Source organism: Pholcus phalangioides, unplaced genomic scaffold, assembly GCF_987345545.1.
Source record: "Pholcus phalangioides strain wild (caught in Gottingen) unplaced genomic scaffold, Ppha-v1.0 ptg000015l_1, whole genome shotgun sequence".
NCBI classification, from domain to species: domain Eukaryota; kingdom Metazoa; phylum Arthropoda; class Arachnida; order Araneae; family Pholcidae; genus Pholcus; species Pholcus phalangioides.
In genome coordinates this window covers 21255437-21261471 of record NW_028301608.1, presented here as the reverse complement: position 1 = coordinate 21261471, position 6035 = coordinate 21255437, and positions in this window count along the sequence as shown.

Below are 6035 nucleotides of genomic sequence, written 5' to 3'. Positions count from 1 at the left end.
TTCTTCTTCAATTATACAGGGCTTTATGCCTTCGGGCCATCCCCTGTTAGAGAAAGAAACTTCCACAAGAGCATAGAATATGTTATAAAAATGTACTAACGAAAGAGCTTTCAACAATCACAGAACACATAGAAATTTCAGCAATTTCCATTCTTCCTTCTTCTTCAGAAGGGTATGAAAAAAAGAAAAAAAAAAAAACACAAACCAGACGAAACAAACGCAGATGGAGATGTTATATGAGATGGAGAAGAAGTCTTCAGGCTTAGGGGACGATGCTAAGCCGCTTTAAAATGATATGATGACATGGAGTCCCTGGATGAGTGTGTGGTAACAAAAAATGAAACCAAACAACCAAGGTAGAAAAGGACAAAAAACCAAACGAGAGAAAGAAAGAGGGGGAGAGAAAAAAAAACAAGAAATAAAAACTCAAGAAAATCGTTGACTAAGGGTAACAAACCTCTCAAAGCAACAGATAATGTTCTCAGGTCTGCCTGAACAGAACTCGGACCAACACCTAACTGGTGGAGAAAGAGAATTAAAAGTTGAGAACCGAACCTGGGAGAACCTAATACAAGAAAACAAAAAGTGAGAGGAAGTTTCAGGAATCTTGCATTGTAGACAGAGAGGGTTAGCCATTTTCTTAATACGATGTAGGTATTCGTTCAAGGGAGCTCTATTGCAAATAAGTTTGTAAAATAAACATTCCAACCTTCTATTCGAAAACAAAGGGGAGAAGTTCTGGCAGCAGTTATAGAAGGAGCTAAACTCAGGAATAGATAAGAAAAGAGCATTGCGAATATTTTCCTTGAAGTGGCGATAGTAAAGAGAACGAATGTCCTCTACATAAAGGCTAGAAGGTAGAAGATCAACAGTAGTAGAAGCTACAGTACGAACATGATTGTCAATAGTTTCATTAATGGCAATGCCCGAATGACTTGGGACCCAGATTAGTGATATGCTGTTAACCAAAGAACTAGTATGAACCAGTTGAGCATACAGTAGGTGAGTCACCGTAGATGAATGAATAGAGAAATTGTCGAGAGCCATGATGACTGATTTGGAATCCGTAAATATGAATATTGAAGAATTAGACGATTGAATGAAGGATCTAAGACCTAAAGTAATAGCAAGGGCCTCCGCAGTGAAAACTGAGGAGTCTTTATTAATGAACCAAGACTTGATAACTTTTGTAACCAAACAGAAAGCTCCACAAACCACTTGAGATGATTTAGACGCATCCGTAGCAATTACATGAGCATTCAGCGGCAGAGACTCAATGTACTCTTGGAATATTGTTTGATAAGGGATGGTAGACTTAGTTTTTTGAAAGTTAAGACCCTCCGATATGAAATAGATATTTGAGGGTATCCACGGCCAAAAAGAATAAATTGGACGCAGCATGGACCTGTGGGAAAAACCAATGGTATTATTGAACTGTGATATTTTCCTAGCCAAAGATGGCGAGAGGCGACAAAAACCCGAATCTATATGGTTAGAGTGACCCTGCGTGGGAGAGGCTGTGGCAGAAATACAAGATAACCCAATCCTGAAGAGAATGGAATCCTGAAAGGAGGGTAGGGCGAGAATGGTTCTGAGTTTATCTATGCGAGTTGACGTAGGGAGGCCTAAGATAGATCTCATCGAGGAGTTATAGATTGTGTTTATCTTGGTGAGAGAAGATTTGGCTGCATTAAACCAGGCCACAGCTCCGTAACCAATGGTACCTCCAATGATGCTCATTAGCACAGGTTTGAGGAACTTGCAAGGAATATTTCTTGATGAGTGAGAGATGGAGCGACAAATGTTTAAATATAGAGTGCCCTTAGAACGCAGAGATGATAATTGTTTTTTCCAGGTGAGAGTACAATCCAGATGAACACCCAGAACTTTCAAGTACGGATCAAACGGAATGGATTCGCCATTAATGTTGAAAGAAGGAAAGTATGGAGGTCGTCTCCGTGAAAAAATAGAAAAACGAGATTTGGATAGAGAGATGCACAATCCACTATTTTCAGCCCATCTGAGAATGTTAGGCAAGGTGTTCATCAATCTGAACTCAGCATACTTCCCATCTAACGCATTCATCTGAAGGAAAATATCATCAGCATACATAAAAAACTTAATGTCAGAATTAATATATGAGGTTATATCTAATGTGAACAGGGTGAAAAGTACTGGGGAGAGGGTAGAACCCTGTAAAAGACCGCAGTTGGGAGCAAAGGCACCAGATATGGAACCCCTCCAATGAATGACATGTTTACGGTTCGAGAGATAATTAAAGAGCCAAGTTAAAAATTTACCATGAAAGCCCAAGCGGGCTAATTTGGCAATGAGCAAATCATGCCTCACAGAATCATAAGCAGCTCTCAAATCTAGAGCAATAATGTAGCTAGTATAGCCCCTTTGGAGGGCATATGAAATAGAGGACACCATATCTCTCATGCAAATCTCAGCACCAGTTTTTGGTCGAAAACCATAAAAATTTTTTGGAAAGAGCTCAAATCGTAATGCAATCCAGGTGATCCTAAAAAGAATGATTCTCTCAAAGATTTTGCTAATAGTGTTTATAAGGGTCAGAGGACGAAAGTTCTTCGGATCAGTAGTTGGTTTTCCTGACTTTGGAATAAAAATAATACGTCCTTCTTTAAAAGACGGCGGCACCAGCGATGAAGACCAAAGGGTATTAAAAGCATTCAGAAATTCAATCCCCTTATTTGGAAGGAGTTTGTACACCTTCAATGGAACACCATCTGGACCAGGGGTAGTTGAACGACCAGAACAAATGGCTCTACGAATTTCCGTGGGAGAGAACGGTGCATCCATCTGAGCCTGGAACTCACGAGGAGGACCATAAAAAGTAACGGTTTGAGATCGGCCAGGTGAAGAGAAGTGGTAAAATTTTAAAAGTTGGATCTGTACGAGAGGCTCGACATAACTATTATTAGCAATCTTGAAAATATGCCGGGAATCATCCCAAGTTTTCGCCACGATATAACGGTGTCTACGCAAGACAGAAAAGAGAACTGAGGGCTGAGTAAAAGGATGAAGTTCTTGAGCCAGAGTCTTCAATCGTAGAATGCGAAGGTGGCGACGAAAAACCGAAGCTAATTTTTTATATTTAATCCAGTTGGCCTGAGAGGGCACACGGCGAAATAAGCGGAAAGCCCGTTTTTTTTCGATAAGAGCAATACGCCCTTCTTTATCCAACTTAAGCCAAGGTTGTTTCTTCCGGTACACAGAGTACCTAGCTGAGTTAACAATGGAAACAACATGATTGTAGATACTGTCGAAATCGTTAGTAGCGGGGATGACAGAGAGACCTGCCATTACTGCTGACCATTTAATGTAACGGAATTCCTGAGATATGAATTGTTTATTCAAAGAGACGGAAATTTTAATTGGCAAATGATCACTATTGAATAAGGATTCACAGGGAGTCCAGATAATATATCTATAAAGACCTGGACTACAGAAACATAAGTCGATATAAGATTGTGAGTCCTTGCTATAAAAGGTGGGGCAAAATGGAGGAACTAGACAAAGGTTATGATTAAGATACCAATTAAATAACATAGTACCTGCAGGAGATACAATATGTCCTCCCCAGTTTGGATGATGACTGTTGGAATCTCCGATTATGATGAAATTCCCAGAGATGTATGAGAAAATATTGTCAATAGCAGCGATATTGAAAACACCTGGAGGACGATAAAAATTTACAACATACATAGAAAAATTATTTAGAAAAACTTGAACAATCATAATTTCAAAAAAGGGGTCCGAAATTTTCCATATCAAAGATGAGGAAAGAGATGAATTTACCGCGGTCACTAAACCACCACCTGGGAGAAGTCGATCATTTCTAAAAATCTGAAAACCAGCAAGAAAAAAATGGTCCTTCGGTTCCAGAAAAGTCTCCTGTAAACATAACATATCATAGTTTAAACAAAAATTTCTGATAAAGGTTGACTTGGACTTGATGCCTCGGACATTCCATTGAAGAACTCTAAAATTCATATTATTCATAGTATTTTTTTTTTTTGGAAAGGATTAACTAGAAAAATATATTGAACTGAAGAGAGGGAAAAAGCATCAAATTCACAGAAAAAAAAAAAAACAAAAAAAACAACACTTATTTTTGGGAGAGAAAAAGGAAATATCAAGCGAGAAAAACACAATAGGAAAGGGAGGGGAAAAAAAATCAAACGAAGCTCGATTTGATCACAAAAATAAGAATACTGAACTCTTGTCAGCTCTAAATGAGGTAAAGAAAAACCATTATCAAACTCGATAACAGAGAGAAAGGAAAAAAGATCAAACGAGGAACAAACTTTAAACGAGAGGGGAAAAAAAAAGGGGGGGGGAGACAAAAATGAAATTAAGTGAAAAACTAGGTTCCAACATTTGAGGCCAAGTCATTTTTCAGTCTCTTAGCTAATCGTCTTTGTTTAACCCTTTCCGCAGGAGAAGTATAGAATTTATTCGATTCAGGATCTTGAGAAAAGTCACTATCATCATTATGCTCAGGGGGCAAAGGTTGATTGAAGATAGCAGTCGAAGGACCAGAAGTGTCCATATTTACATTCGAATTAAGTGGCGGTATTATATTCACCTTATGTACAGCTAGGTTAACCGAATTGACTATTTCGGGAATAAGCGCTCTAATAGAGTCATTCAGCGATTCCTGAAGACTTATTTTCAGATCTTTAAGTACAATTTCTTTGATGGCAGATACTTCCGCTTGGACCAGGGAACTGATCTCAGCCTTGAGAGCACTGAAGTCAGATGACATGGAAATGCTGGTCCGAGCAGCATATGAAGAGGAATTCATTTTACATCTTTCTCGAGCGATGTTTATTGGAACATGATGTTCGGCTTTATAGTGATATGCTTTTGACTCCAAGACATAAGCAGGGCACTGACGATCAGAGGCAAGATGAGTGGAAGCCTTACAGTTAATGCAGGAGATAGGGTTTTGGCAGGTTTCATGGTTATGATTTTGGCCGCATCGTTTGCAGATCTGAGATGATACTCTACAAAACTTTGAGCGGTGAAAGTAGCTCCAGCAGCGAAGGCATTGATTAGGACGCTCAATAAATTTACGTGGTCGAAATATCAAGAACCATAACTTTATTTCCAGCGGAATGTTCCTACCAAGAATCGTTACCAGAACAGTTTGTAAAGGAATTCTTTCTTTTATAAATCTTCGAATACCGATGACCTGTAACCCCTCCGATTGCAGTTCTTCCGCAATTTCCACTACTGCAATATCACACGGAATATTTAGCAAAAATTTGGAGGTAATCGAATCCTTCAAAAGGACCGATTTAACGGGAATGTTCAAAATCATATCTATTTTTTTTATCTCTTTCGCAGTGTGAATATTTTCCGTAGAGATTAACAGCTCACTTGAGCGTGTGAATCGAATCTCCGAGATGTGTTTAGGAACAGAGATTTTTGAGCAGATATCCTTTTTCAGGCACAAAGGCCTGGATCTGGGAATAATTTCTGCACCCGAAAACTTGAAAGTTAGCAAAATGCGAGGGGACTCACCAAAACCGTCCAAGATGTCTTCATCAGATAATAAAGTATTCCAATTATGACTTGTAGACGAGACTTTGTCTGCACTGCCCGCTGGCTGTGTATCTATTTCAACAGCCATAGCTGCACATTTGAAGGAGTCAAACTAGACCCCGGAAACGGGCAGAGCCCTAACCAAGAGCCTTGATCCTTCACTTCAGGAAATTAAATAAAATTACTCCTACGAATATAATAAATAAAGAAAATTGTACTTAAAGAGGGAAACACTAGTAAAAAATTAAATAAAGGGTAAGGCACAAACGCAGAGCGAGAGGGGCGTAACACCAACCACGCTGCTTCCGTTCACTCCATCAAGCTCCGTTCAAAACAGCTGTACAAGGAGCAACTTAAAAACACACATTCTCTCCCTCCTTTAACAAGAAAATAAAACAAGTTGAAATTTTAACTTTTTTTTCAGTTGTGTAGCTGACCACTATTATGATTGGTTCTGTTGC